This window comes from Carassius gibelio, chromosome B15, assembly GCF_023724105.1.
Source record: "Carassius gibelio isolate Cgi1373 ecotype wild population from Czech Republic chromosome B15, carGib1.2-hapl.c, whole genome shotgun sequence".
NCBI classification, from domain to species: Eukaryota; Metazoa; Chordata; class Actinopteri; order Cypriniformes; family Cyprinidae; genus Carassius; species Carassius gibelio.
Window position 1 is genome coordinate 5,301,772 of NC_068410.1, and position 16,048 is coordinate 5,317,819.

At 35.2% G+C, this 16,048-nt stretch overlaps 1 protein-coding gene and 1 long non-coding RNA gene across 7 annotated transcripts in view; one reads left to right on the plus strand and one right to left on the minus strand.

Annotated features, from left to right (window-relative positions):
• Positions 1-16,048, plus strand: part of robo1 (roundabout, axon guidance receptor, homolog 1 (Drosophila)) — a 257,538-nt gene that overhangs the window by 129,186 nt on the left and 112,304 nt on the right. The window lies entirely within an intron of this gene.
• Positions 1,627-4,225, minus strand: LOC127972409 (uncharacterized). Its single transcript, XR_008157084.1, has 2 exons — positions 3,643-4,225; positions 1,627-3,066 (listed from the first exon to the last, which is right to left on the minus strand). It is a non-coding gene; the product is annotated as an uncharacterized LOC127972409 (long non-coding RNA).

Sequence of the window (16,048 nt, forward strand, 5' to 3'; positions counted from 1 at the left end):
GTTGTACGTTGTAGCCTATAACAGAGCTTTTGAAGTGCCCTCACAACAAGTCCTGCTGCTCATGACCCCCACAGAAGAGTCAAAGACCAACAGAGAGTAAACAAATGAATAGACAGGGACAGTCCTGTCCTGTCACACACGTAGCTGTAATAGTTTGAATGGCGAGGTCAGCTCGAAGCCCTCCCCCAGATAGAGATCTGGCAGAGGAGAGGTGCGTTTGGCTTAGCTTTGCGCTCTTTGAGGCACTTCAGTTATGGCGCTAATCCTTCTGGAAAGGACATTACGACATGGCCTGACTCTGACCTTGGAACAGTTTCAGAGTCACAAATGAAATCAAAACAGAACAAACCGATGAAGCTTTGAAAAAGAGCATCACTAACTAAAACTAATCCTAATTATAGCACTACGTTAGATATCAGACGTCGTTCAACTAGTTAGATCCACGAGTCGCATCGCTTACGGTTTGACTGATAGATTAATGGTGTTTGCATAGGTTGATAAATCTTAGAAATGCCGAATTACAGGTTCTTCTCATGTTTCCGGACTCCTTATCGCCATGCTTCTTGTTGCAGGAAAGAGGTGAAATTGACAAATCACTGTCAAAGCAGCTGTAGTAGCTCTACGAGCTGTCTGAAAATGTCACAAACACTCACAGCGAGCTCCTTTGTCCGCCTGCCGCCGTTCCCTCTGAGCTGGGTGTGGCTGTGAAACTGTAACATTCCTGCGTAACCCCACACCGCGCGACCATAAAGAAAAGACACAAAGAACGTGGATGAAATGATTGAATGGAAGGGGGATAAAGATGAGAGAGCTGTCTGAAAGGAAGCTTTGAGAAGGGCTTTTGGGGAAGGTTTCTCTGGATCTGCCCGGGGTGACTGGACTCATTTAATTTGAACAGTGCCTGCGGATCAGGTGATGGTAGTGATTTGAGGGTCAGTGTGTCAGGCTATGAGACGGAGAAGTGTGCACGAATTAAGAAGAGCTTGGTTTTGGATCCTGTATTTGCACAAAGACTCTGTTAAAACATCTCTTTTGTTAGCTCCTATAAAAATACAGTGATGTCAGATGTTATTAAAAACTGCCATGTCCATATGCAAAAAAAAAAAAAAAAAAATTATATATATATATATATATATATATATATATATATATATATATATATATGTATATGTGTGTGTGTGTGTGTGTGTGTATATATATATATATATATATATATGTATGTGTATATGTGTATATATATGTATATATATATATATATATATATGTGTATGTATGTATATGTATGTATATCATATTCAAAAGAATTACCCGTAATCAGACTTTTTTAGTTGGTTATTGATTACATGTGTTCACAAAATTGCAATAAATTATTTTATAATCATTGATTCTCCCTAATCTTTCTCATTAAAAAAATAAATAAATCCATACTAAAATGTCTACATGGCATGCAGGTAAACAAAATGTTTCATTTATTTTGATTTTACATTTTTATGACTTAACTAATTATTAGCTTTTCATTAAACTCACAAACCTCCCTGCAATTCCTTCTCGAGCCCCAGTTTGGGAAACCTTGACAGAATCTAATGCTTAATTCACTTCATGTTGTTAATAACAAGAAATGGAATATATGTTCTTTGCATTTTAATATCAGCATGGTGCAATATTATCATGTATAAATCATTCTGATAAACAAGTTACGTTAAAAGTAATCAAAAAGTAGTCTGATTACATTACCTAAATTTTGTAATGTAATGGATTGTTACTATCTACAATTTGTAATTAATTTAAGCAGCTCTCTGTGTGTTTATATACATACATTACAGAACAAAAGTTTGGACACACCTTCTCATTCAAAGAGTTTTCTTTATTTTCATGACTATGAAAATTGTAGATTCACACTGAAGGCATCAAAACTATGAATTAACACAAGTGGAATTATATATGGAATTATATACATAACAAAACAGTGTGAAACAACTGAAAATATGTCATATTGTAGGTTCTTCAAAGTAGCCACCTTCTGCTTTGATTACTGCTTTGCACACTCTTGGCGTTCTCTTGATGAGCTTCAAGAGGTAGTCACCTGAAATGGTCTTCAACAGTCTTGAAGGAGTTCCCGAGAGATGCTTAGCACTTGTTGGCCCTTTTGCCTTCTGTCTGCGGCCCAGCTCACCCCTAAACCATCTGGATTGGGTTCAGGTCCGGTGACTGTGGAGGTCAGGTCATCTGGAGCAGCACCCCATCACTCTCCTTCTTGCTCAAATAGCCCTCGATGACTTCAGTGTGACTCTACAATTTTCATAGTCATGAAAATAAAGAAAAACTCTTTGAATGAGAAGAACCAATCTCATTATTTCCACAGTCTTTTAAAGTTGCAACCACATTTTGGAGCATATACATTTATTTGCCTTTGAAAAAATGTCATTGAACCACAGTTTCAGCTAGAATACCATTTAAAGTTATTGTTACCACTGTAAAATCATAGATTAACATGGGCAACCTTACCGCAGTTTTAAAGCACAAACAATAAGTGTAGTGCCTGGTGTACTGTGGTTTTCAGGGCCACCGAGTGCAGTGAACTTATGCAAATTGAATGCCAGAAATATGTGCAAACACCGGTGGGAACTGTTGGAGCTCCTCCGCAGTTCTGTGCACCGCAATGCAGCTGTCCTGAAGGACACTCCTCGCTTTCCCAGCACAGCTGCAGGTTTTGTTGCAGGTGTGTGCGTGCGTGTCATTGAAACGCACCTCTGCCGTGGCCCGCTTTCCCTCATTAGACCCTTTCCAACAGGATTACCAGAGTGCCGAGTCTGCAGGTACTCTTATAAGTTCATTTCACCTGCTGTTTGGGAGCCATAATAGCTTATTGATTGGCTGACAGAGATGCACTGGGGCAGTGGAGAAGGACGTCCGGCGGAGGAGGAGGGGATAAGTTAATCGCAGTTGGACGCGAGTGAAGAGAATTCAATCAGACAACCCCCCAAGGTTTATAAGTGGCGTGTAAATTTGTGTCCACCTCGGTGGATTGGACCTGACTGATGTCTGAGCACTTGCGAAGCAGCAGTTCTGAAAGGGAAAACGAGGAACAAAAAGAGAGAAAACCTGTTAGCTCATGTTTAGCGTGTTTAATATGTTAGCTTGGAGGCATTACAGTGTGTAAACTCCTGTCTTTGATTGCAATACTTGAACAGTTGAGAAGTAACATATGATAGTTATTACTGCTGTATTTCATCTGGACTTCAACGCACATACAGTAAGGTTAGTCAGGCAAACCAAAAAATGTTAACTGAAAACATATTTAAAATAAAAAATGCTAAAATAAACTGGTTTATTATTAGTTTATTAGCTTAAATCACACTGACAGCTGATATGTCACTCACTCATTTTAAATAAAAAGTATGGCTTTCCTACAGTTGCCATATTGACCACTATGTTTTTCTATTTTTATTTTTATATATATACACACATATATATATATATATATATACTATTTTTATTATACATATTAAATATACATGTATAAAAACATTTAACATTATTATTATTTTTAACTTTTTTATATTTATTAATTTATTTATTTAGAAACAGAATGCTTTTTGGCTTATTAAAGTTAATGCATAGTAGAGTTATTCATATTTTCACCAAATTCCAAGGTTCCATTTATCTTAGCGCCCTAGCAACCCCAAATCTGCTGACTCTCATTGGAAAGTCTCTTCCGATAAGCTCCACATCCTGCTTTCTCATCGACAGCTGGCGGCTGCATCCGTCTTGTGCATTTAGAGGTGCGTGTGTTTTCTCAGAGGAGCTGCGGCCCATTAGCTTGACCTGTCATACACACTTTACACCTCCATTACCTGGAAACTGCACATCTCGTTTTTTTTATTTAACCAGCCGGAACCAGTTGCCATTCATGGTGCATTTAGCACAGCCGTCTAGATCACATCCCTATTCGCTCAGACCCGCTCAGACCCAGATCACGGACCCCACCGGCTTCGCTAAACGGCATGTACCACTAAAGACTTGTTTGGGAAACCTTCCTTCCACCCCCAACAGTCCATTTTTGCGTTCACATAGTTATTCCAGGTCTATTTGCATCCTTTCCAGGCTGGCGCTTTCGTCCTGGTCTGGCAATTCTCATCCTGTCTGCACGTAAACGCTCCGTGACACAGAGACAAACAGTAGATGATGGCGGAAAGAAAAATGAGGTGAGATAGAGTGGCGAAACACACAGACCTTGACCCTCCAACAGACACCACCCTCGACTGGCCATCGCTTATCTTATTATGATGTCAGGACCAACAAGATTCGACCCCTCCGTCACCCTCCGTGATCCCATGACCACCGTGCCATTCCTTTTAACCATCCCGCCCCAAATGCTTGTATACAAAAAACATCTGAATCAACCCACTGTCAGAACATGTGGGATATTACCCAGAAACGGCCTGGCACACGGTTCAAAGGCAATCACAGAAAGAAAACAAACCGGCAGAGGAAGATAAGAGCAGTTGTGTAATGTAGATGGACGTGTGCTCCAAGATTTGGGACAAAAACATTCCAAAAACACTGCTATAATTTAGGAAACTTTTAGTATTTGTAGATGTGCGTGAACTAAGCATGATATTTATTACGATTGTAACTAATCATAAAATTTTTTAATTGTGAATTTAATTTTAAATGAATATACGTATATATAAATGTAATTTTATTTTTTTTAGATATATATATATATATATATATATATATTATGATTGTTTTTGTTATAATATAATATAAATATATAATAAAAAAATAAATATATAGTTACATGCGAACACATAAACACACATAAGCATATAATTTTTTTAATTAAATATTATTACATTTATTAAATATATAATTTATGCTATTTATTTAATGCTATAATTCTTTTATATAAACACACACACACACACACACATGCACATATATTGTTTACATTTATATTCAAACTGTATTTTACATAAATATTTCACATGAAATGTGCTCACACTTCATGACTCGGTCAATTTCAGCCTTTGAATTCTACTTTTTGTTGACTTAAAATAAACTGTTAGAACATTAGGAGCATTATGATAACCAGCACAAAACATTGCACTTGCATTAGAACATTTTGAACTGTAAAAACTCCACATTTTAATATACCCACAACCAAACTGGAATGTTTGGAAAGCATTTTTAGAACATGAGTTTGTTAGCAGGAGTGAGACAGAGCTGAGAAGCTTGCTGTGCTTGCATGGAGAAGATAAGAAGACAGGTGGTTTGTAGTCTGATGAAAGAACGTCTGACAGCTGGCAACTCTCAGAACGGCTCGGTCTGTGTGTGTGTGTGTGTGTGTGTGCGCGTCTCGAAGAATGTGAATGTTTGCATGTGTGTTTGTGTGTCAGTCTGTGTTTGGCGAGTCTTTGTGGGTCTGCCAGCTGAGACTCATCCCAGAAGAGCCATCCTCCGGGTGTCCTGCTCCTCTGGCGTTCCTGGCACGCACCCAGCTAATGCCAGCACCCAGAGATGCTGAAGTGTCTGACACCAGATCCGCACGGGGAGGAAAACAGCAAGAACCATCTCATGCTTAAAGGGATAGTTCACACGTACACACACACACACACACAAATGGTATTAAATACTCATGTCACAAACCTGTATATTTTCTTCTTCTTCTAAGAACCCCCCAGAAATGTAGTTTTTTTTGTCCATACAATGCATTCATTCAGATAAAGTAGTATTTTACACACATCAGTGTTATTTTAGCATCGACACTATTATAATATTATGAATTCGTTTTTCTATATTTCCCGTTTTTCATATTAATTTCAGTTTTTGTTGATATTTCAGTAACTGTTTTTGTGATTTTGCATCTTTTTTGAAAACCTCATAGTCTTTATTTTAATTTTAGACCTGTAAACACAAGTGACATTTATTTATTTATTTTTTTAAATTACAAAGCAACCGAATTTTATCTGGCTTTATAGCAAACTTTTTTTTTTTTTTTTTACAAATTATATACACAGAAAATAATATACATTTTCATTATTTACTCACCATCATGTCACAAACCTGTAGGACTTACATTCTTCTGAGAAATAAATAAATAAACAATACAATTATACATATAAAAACATTCTTATATTTCCTTCTTAAACTCTTAAACATTTTCTATTGGGATTAATGTTTCCTGTAACAAATATAGAGCCTTTCGATTGCACAAAAGGTTTTTTAAACTACGAAAACTGTTCAGTGAAAGGTTCTATATGGAACCCAGAATGTTTATTGATTTTTCATAGTCATACAGGTTTGGAATAGTAAAGGATTTTTGGGAACACTGTCCCTTTAAGGGTGATTGGCAGTGAACAGTGTTCATCTTCAGTAATAGTCAGAGACATTTGGCAAATGTGACTGTAAGCGGTTATTTCAGTTTCAAAGTGACATTTTGTGTCATTATTCCCTAACTTTCTGTTTGACGGGTTACTCCGCTGATCTCCAAACACTGCCATCGTGATGATAGGGTGCTTTGTTTGCCCAGAGAAGATGGCACAAACAGGGCACACGTTGTTATTTGCTGTTGGCAAACACGTAGAGTCCTGGGCAAGCACAGTGTTGTGTAAGTACCTCACACCACAGATCACAGTTCTTCACTTACCCTGACTAGAACTCTTCAAAGTGCCAGCGCAGTGTCAGGCCGCAGTATAATCTGTGAATAATAGAAGTGTAGTTTTAACTGTTACATACATAACTTCTCTTTAATGGTCTTTTGGACCATATGCTGAGAGACTTTGATGTCCAGATTTGTCCTCTGGCTCTGATGCTTCCTGAAATGGAGTGTGAAGACTTGATTTACTATATCAACATCAATGGTTTCGTCTCATTTCTGAGGGTGGTCTGTTGGCTGTTGGACTTGGCTCTCCTCAGCCGTTTGAGGGAATAGACAGGACTTGTCTTTGACTTTGTCTTTTGCCCAGGAGGGCTAGATCACCTTCTGAAGTTTCCCAGGTGCATGAGCTTTACTCTGTAAGAAAGAGAACAGAAATTCAGATCAAATGGTGTGGGGATCAAATTTTTTTTTTTTGCTTCCTCTGCATCCACTGTTGCCATCCATTTATAAGCTGTTTCTATATTTATTTTTATTTTTCCAGAAAAATTAAATATCATAAAAAATAATCATCACTGCTTTAATTTAAATGAAAACTGTATTGTTATTTTATTAAATTCAAATTCTAAAAAAAATGTAAATTATAAATATTTTAAATGTTTAATTGTATTGCAGTTAAAAAAAATATTTTTAATAATTAATTAATTCATAAATATTTGATTATTATTGTTATTATCATTTATATATTTGTTATAGTTTTTATCATAATGTTTTTATAAAATAATACATTTTATTTTATCTTATTAAATTGAATAAATTCAGTCCTTTATAGATCAGTTTTACAAATAATTAAAATCATTAAAAACTATATATATATATATATATATATTGTTTTTGTTATAATATAAAAAAATGCATTATTACATTTTAATTAATTGTATTTAATTTGATCATTTTATAATGTATTAAATTACTTAGTCACATGACTTCACTATTCTGTGAATGTTTTTCCATTGTAGATACTGTAAAAATCTTTCTCCCACATTAGAAATGTATTTACTCAAGTGAATGCTTTTATTCTACTTTTTTTGTTTTCCATTTAGCATTTTTGTAATGTGATATACCAGATTTGGCATATAAATCAATGCATAGAAACCCGACAGCGTATTTCCATTCATCAGCGTGGCCGTGTTAGCATCCATGAGTGTCCGTGTCTGTAATAAATGTGTTGATGAAGGTAATTGCTTGGTCAGACAGTGATCACTGGATGGTGAAAATGAGTCCCGCAGAGTTCATCTCCAGGGACTACATTACAATTCACCATCTTTGAGACCACCATGACACTATTTCACAAGCCAGCGCACATTTTATGCCTCTATCTTATCTCCGGTAGACTGATATTTGTGCAAGGATCCTGCTTTATGAATTTATTTCATTAGATGATAAGTTTTGATAAGCCACTGGAGTTAACCGCCCTTGTGTAAATCAATGAGTCCTCAGCGCTGGAGAAAAGTGGGTTTCAGTTCGCTCTAGCGTACTAATGAATTGCATATCAGTGTGAAAACAAGGGGATTTGACTGGCGATTAGAGAGGAAGATTGGTTTGGCTGTTCCAGCGCTCCGCTCTCACAGTCGGAGGATTGCTCTTTATCGGATAGCTGCTCTCCGCTTGGATATTTATTATTGCTCTCCACACAAACTCCCCAAACACTTACACTGCTGTCAGAGAATCTCTGCATTTCGTTTCATAAGGGGGTCAGATAAGCCCCAGGGTATAACCCTTTCTATATTGCCTTATTTCCTGACAAGATAAATGCAATACTACAGCAGGTAAATGCAGAAGATTAGCTAATCCTGTATTAGCATAAATCACACGCAGAATGAACACGGTCTGCTGTGTATCACAGCACACTGCATGGTAAATATTGATGTTATAGTGAAAGTATCAGAAACATATACTTGAAATTAAATGGTTTAGGATTTGCATTCAGTTTCCGGATGCATTTCAGAGTCTTTAAAATGTGTTTTCGTGTCATTAATTGATTTATGATCTGTTTTTCCCAATAGTGGGAATTGTTTCCCTGTTGTAAATCGACATACAGCTGTACTCTAAACTAATTATTACCGGTGTTATGTACTTTCCTTTGCATATTGCTTGACATTCTAGTCACGTTTTCAACCCAAACAAGGAATTCAACTGATTATAACAAGACAAAGATATTAATACTTTTATAAAACATTTTATTTAATGTATTTATTTTATTTATTTTTATATATATATATTTTTTAATATTTAAAATAATATCATCACTTTAATATGTGATATTTGAAATAATTATAATTATTGTGCACTTTAAAAATCTAATTTTGATGCCCAAATAAGACATTTAAGCTAATATAACCATACAGTGAAATTTATTTTATTTTATTTTATTTATAAAAATTTAGTAAATATTTTATTATATAAAATAGCTTTATATTTAAATGATATATTATTATATTTTATATTATATTATAGTTGACTCCCACTTTTATATGGTTTACTTACTCTTTAAGATGCATTTCATTATGGTATGTATAATGTTTTATTATGTGTCATTAATTGGTTTAAATCTTGTTTTTACGCCCCTGAACGCTCGTTGTTGTCTGTTCTGAATCCACTAATGCATTAATAGTCATAAGAGACAGAGAGATGTGTAGTTGTTGAAGAACTGAGAGCCTCTGTCCAGAGGAAGCATAGCAGTGCTTTGGTAGAACAGATTAACAGACACAAAAGAGCTAGTGTTAGGGATTCACGTATGGCCCTTTTGCTCTGTTTTTATTCATCTGCAGTCGGAGATGACACTGTTATGAAATACTAAGGGCTTTCATCCAGCAGATTTGATTTCCTGGTCCTTAGGGAATCGAGTACTTAAAGTCAACTTTGTTCTGGGAAGAGGTATTTTTGCCCTCAGACTGGAGTTGTTTCAGCTGTCTGCTTGTTTTAGCAGATCATCTCTTGGTCATTTTGTCTCTAAGCTGTGAAGAGCAGATGGCGGTGAGAGGGTACCGTCGGAGGAGGCTAAGCAGACTGACACGCTAGCTCTACTGTTAGCTGTGGGAATGACAGAGTTTACAGTAAACACCAAAGTTTTCCTGACTTAAAGGAAGTGAAGTGTTTTTACCAATGTAATGTACTTCCTTTTGAACATTGTTTTATATCGAAATATTGACATTTTATGATTAATCATTTGAATACATAATATTAGAATCAAAATTATGTGCATTTTTTAAAAATTGCATTTTAAAGTTACGTGTTGCCATGTAAACAAGGAAATGTTGTGACCAATACAATGCAATGATAAATACTTAAAAATACTAATTTATTCAATTTTGTTTTATATGATTTAAAAAAATGCATATATTTAAAAAAAGTATTTTTATATTATGTAATATTTAAATTGTTTTATTTTAATGCAAATTTAAATGAATTAAGACCAAGCAGTAAAATAAAGATTAATATTTAAACATTATAGTAAATATATTAAATATATTAATATTTAAAATGTTATAGTTTATGCAGTTTACTTCTATGCAATCTTTTCTTATTTAAAAAAAAAATTAATGTCTATTGTTGAAAGTGTAGTGATGTATGAATCAAAGAAAACTTTTATCGAAAGTCAGGCAACGACTGAAAGATTTTTTTCTAATACTTAAAAAATAATTTTTAAGTGATGTTTATAATATAATATTTCAGTTCATTTTATTATAGTGTGAATGGAAGTGAACTAAGACCAAACAGAAATTAAATAAAATAAACATTGTAAACATCTAATAAATTGCTAACACAGTAACAGACAATCATGTATTGAATGTAATTCTTTCACATTTAATTTTGAGCCAAAGCCAAAACTTCTAGCCATGATTGTGACAAATCTGATATCAAAAACTATGGACCTATTGTCATCCCAGCCCAACATGTGTGGCATTTCCACCTGAAAATCCATCTTCACGTCCAGGCCAACACTAGAGCGTAATCCTCAGGCTGTTTCATACCTTGAGCGGCTACACTTGAGCCAGGAGGCAGCAAATGGCCATTTTTAAAACACAAACAGGCTTATGTTTTGGAGTCGCTCGTTTGTTCCAGCAGCTTGACTGTCAGCGCTGTCCGTTCCATCGGTGTGGATCTGTTGAAGCAGCGGTTTGTGTTAGCACCTGATTTATCAGTGTGAGGCGAGATAAGGCCGCTCCATCACTCTGCTGTGTAATCCTTCCAGTGGCAGTGGATGAGGAATTAACCGGATCACAGCTGTGGGAGCGCTGGCCTGACCACTGCTGCGGGCTCCAGGAACAAGGAACCATTGTGGCTCCTGTCTGTTTCTGCAGTTGTGCCCATTGTGATGGACAGTCAGAGTCGGAAAGACTTAACTGGAAGAAGATTCAGAGATTGAACCGCAACTGATCAGGAACAGAGGGTCAGTTCTGTAACGAAGCACCTCGACACTTGACCCAAGGACTTGTCATGTGCTTACTGCTTAGTCAAATTCAAAAAAATACAATCACTTTTTCATCCGAAAGAGTAGGGCTTTGTTGTCTAAGTTCTCACAGTGAAATCGTTTTTACTGGTGTAATGTACTTTTTTTAGCCATTGTTCTAAATTCTACTTTTGTGCTCATTTGCCATCTACATAAAGAATTTAAGCAAATATAACAATACAATAAAATTATTGTATTTATTTTTACTTTATTTTACTCTAATTCTTGTACATTTCATTTTACATAAGATATGTTTATGTTGTGTTTTATATAATAAGATATAATAATAAAATTAATCATTTTAATGTAAAATATGTTAAATAATAATGATTATTGTGCAATTTAAAGTCACATGTTGTCACATTTTGTCATCTAAATAAGAAGAGCTAATATAACTATACAATTAAATATGTACTTTTTTATATTTATACATCATATTATTTTAGATAAAATATTATTTTATGTATAATATATTAAAATGTTATATATTGCATATTGCTATTTTTATATTATTCAGTCATGTTCAAAATGATAATTGTGTATTAATTAATTTTTGTATAACTATTCAACCACCTTTTGAAAGAAGCATATTGAGTGCTGCGTCGTTCTTGGTCAGCGTTAAGCTGAACAGACTCTTCTTCTAGAAGATCGTCCTCTCTCGTGCTCTGCAAACTGTCTGGAGACGTGTTGGTGGACCAGAGTGAGATGGATTAGACTCGTGGGCAAATCTCTCAGCTGAATCTGTGTGTGTGTGTGTGTGTGTGTGTGTGTTAATGTTAACGTGAATGTAGCTCCCTAAACTGTGGCCGGTTTCCAGGGTTTGACTCGAACCCCTCTGGGAGTGAAGTATCCATCATGCAATGCTACGATCTCTGCACACTGCTGACGGCACCTCTCTGTGATTGGCCCACAAACATTGTTATGTTTCCTCTGTGTATACGCTAAAGTCAAAAATCAACTGCGCGCTAGCTTATTCATTGTTAGGGCTGACACGTGCTGATGGAAACTCAGTTACCGGTTACTCCATTAACATTCAACAGCTCTGTACGTTGCAGGATCTTTTCCATTGCTGGGTTTTGTCACTTTACAATAATAGTATTTACTGCATTTGAAATCATGAATTAACAACAAAGACCTGTTAACTATTACATATACACTTAAAGTTGTGTAAACTAATATTCATTAATGCAATATGAACGATTTTTAAATCATTTATGTGAACTCAATGAATGAGTCTGTTTTTGATCAAATCATTTGAGTGAGAGAGTCACTTGATTAGTTGATAAATATGTCTTTGTTTTTGAACAAATCAGTGAGTGAATGATTCACTGATTCGCTCATAGAGTCGATTGATTCATTAATAAATGAATCAGTGTTTTTGAACAAATCAATAAGTGAATGATTCACTGATTCGCTCATAGAGTCGTTTGATTCATTAATAAATGAATCAGTGTTTTTGAACAAATCGATAAGTGAATGATTCACTGATTCGCTCATAGAGTGGCTTGATTCATTAATAAATAAATCAGTGTTTTTGAACAAATCAATAAGTGAATGATTAACTGATTCGCTCATAGAGTCGCTTGATTCATTAATAAATGAATCAGTGTTTTTGAACAAATCAATAAGTGAATGATTCACTGATTCGCTCATAGAGTCGCTTGATTCATTAATAAATGAATCAGTGTTTTTGAACAAATCAATAAGTGAATGATTCACTGATTCGCTCATTGAGTCGCTTGATTCATTAATAAATGAATCAGTGTTTTTGAACAAATCAATAAGTGAATGATTCACTGATTCGCTCATAGAGTCGCTTGATTCATTAATAAATGAATCAGTGTTTTTGAACAAATCAATAAGTGAATGATTCACTGATTCGCTCATTGAGTCGCTTGATTCATTAATAAATGAATCAGTGTTTTTGAACAAATCAATAAGTGAACGATTCACTGATTCGCTCATAGAGTCGCTTGATTCATTAATAAATGAATCAGTGTTTTTGAACAAATCAGTAATTGAATGATTCACTGATTCGCTCATTGAGTCGCTTGATTCATTAATAAATGAATCAGTGTTTTTGAACAAATCAATGAGTGAATGATTCAGTGATTCGAAAACTTAAGTGTCAGAAGTCATTTTTGTTCATTATAAATGAAACATTCTGAATAAATATAAAATTCCATTACCTTTAATCTAGATGAATAAATGTTGTACAGATCAGTGTTAGCTCATGATATCTGATGCATCAGTTTTGAATTTGCACAAACAATGCACGTTCTATTTAATGCGTCATTTGAAAAATAAAATAATATGGCAAATATAATAAAAGACAACTTGATTTCATGCCAAAAATCAAACAGTTTTAAGCTTCTCATGGTTCTGTTGAGCTAATGAATGTGTTTATGGTCATCAAATGAGCTATGACACAATAGCGTTGCTAGGTGATCCTCAGACAAATAGACTGTCAGAACAAGCCTGAGTTCGCTAATGGAATCTGAACCTGGACTCGAAGCGCTCTTAAGACAAGACCAGAGACCAACACAATGAAATTAGAGGTTAAGGTTACTCCGTCAGAGTTACATTTATCTCAAATGTGTCAGTAATCACAGAGGACTGAAAGCACCGTGAGCTCTTAAATTAATCCAAATTGCAGCACATCATCTAATGTTCCAGAAAGCAGGCAGATGCCTTTATCCCCAGAGCACAATTATGAGCTAAATGTGCCGTAATGTGCCTCAAGGTTTTCTTAAGCTAGTATTAAAAATGTTTTTGTAGGATGTTTACCTGCTTTCAGTCTATAGGGCTGTTTGAGATGTAACAGAGGATTTAATGTACTGATTAAGAGGGAACGGGATTCTTCCCTTGTATATATGTTGAGTTTTTTTTATTATTTTTTTTACTTGGAAAACCAGATCTAGTTGTTAAAAAAGTGTGAATTTATAATGATAATGCATTGGGTGGTGCAACAACCAATGTAAATTTAGTAACAAAGATCAAAATACATAAGAATCATCATTGTGGAAGACATGCACACATAAGCTGAAAAACAGTAAACAGTTTGCACTCTTTTTTTACCCCAAAGACCTGTTCGGTCTGAATTAATATCTCAAAGTACGTCAGTAAAAGATTGATTTACCTGGCTGTTCCTGTCCGAACAGGGCTTATGCTGAGGTCTTTCTTACACAATAAGGAGACTGTGAGGCATTGAAAAGCATTGCGACTGTAACTCTCTTGGTTTTTGTGTGGTCCTGCAGCTTTCAGTGAGCCACTTCCCAAGCCAAGTGTTATCCATCAGCCAGAGAGTTTTGGTCTCTCAATCTTCTCGTTTCGTACTCCCTGACCTCTCACCTCAACACCTTTGACCCTCCCATCTCTGTTGATCAACTATATACAATCTGACAAGCCTAAAAGGGGGTGCGCTCCTCACTTTTATACTGTTTGCAGCACTTTGACAGGGGAGTGTGAGAGACACTGAAGGATTTAGGGTAATTGTTCCCCCATCCACATGGGACTCCCTAATTTAGTCCTGGGTGACCTTTGACTCGCCAGCTAAGTCTGTTTTCTGTCCTTTGGCTTGTCTGAAACGGGGCTGAGGAGGGTGTGGAGTTCATGTTTATTTATGTAGCGTGTCCACAGGTTTGTGTGTGTCCCAGACATGGATTATCGATCAGGATGATCGCGTCTGGTGGAATTCTTCTCCTCGGAGGGTGTAGTGAAGAATGTGTGAATGTTATTTAGGGGTGTAAAGTCGTGCCTGTGTGGGAGATGTCCGGCCTGATTAGTGTTCACTTAGCCCACTGCTCTTTATATATGTCAGAGGAATGTGTTTCAGTGTGTGTACCGATTCCCAGGTGACGTCATGTTTGTTGCATAGTGTTCGCTGGTCTTAATTGCTGTGTAAAGTAATTAACATTTGTGCCGATGACCCCAATTAAGAGTTCTAACTGTCTCAAGGAATGGCGGATGATTCCGATATTACAGCAATTCCAGTCTCTTTCGGCCTCTTATCGTTTTCCCAGGCAGCGTTTGGGCTCAATGCAGGTCAGAGGTCAGACGGATTCATCTGAAAGCCATGGCATTGTTAACCAAATTCTAATTAATCTCTCTTTTCTATTGCTAAGCAGAAAACACTCCCAGACCACAGAGCAGCATGGGATATCTACATTTGAGTGTTGAATTTGTTATTCTGGTTCTGGATGGATGACGTGGTTTTTCTGTTTTGCGATAAATGAGACAAATACAAATGTTATTTTATTTTATTAAATGAGTTATTTAAATCTGATGATTAAAATAATTTTTCTTACATTTATAAAATCTATATATTTTTTTTTACTTAAAATTAGTATTCAAATATGCTTCATAAGTAGTATATGATTATGTTTTTCCTTATGCATTGCCTGCTGTTTTGACTGTCTGGTGTAGAATTCCATAACGTAAGTTTTTGTAAAAAAATAAATAAAAATAATATATATATATATATATATATATATATATATATATATATATATATATATATATATATGTATGTGTATGTGTGTATATATATATATATATATATATATATATATATATATATGTGTGTGTGTGTGTGTGTGTGTGTGTATATGTCATTTTAAAACAATTTAAAATATAACATATATTATTGTTTATATGGATAGCACAATCAACATAATTAGTAAATGTTTCATAATTTTTTATTGAGCATCATCAGTGTTGGTGCATCAAGTTGGTGCATATAAACATACTCAATGTGCACAGTTTGTATTCAGAACTGGAGAAAAAGAAAGAAAGAAAAAAGAAATATAAACCAGGTTTTCTTGTATATTCTTACAATGAGCTGATTTTTGGAACATGACTGTTTTAAACACAAGACGGACTGCACAAAACACATGTCTCTCAGATTGTGTCAAACTCATTTCATTCCCAGCTGC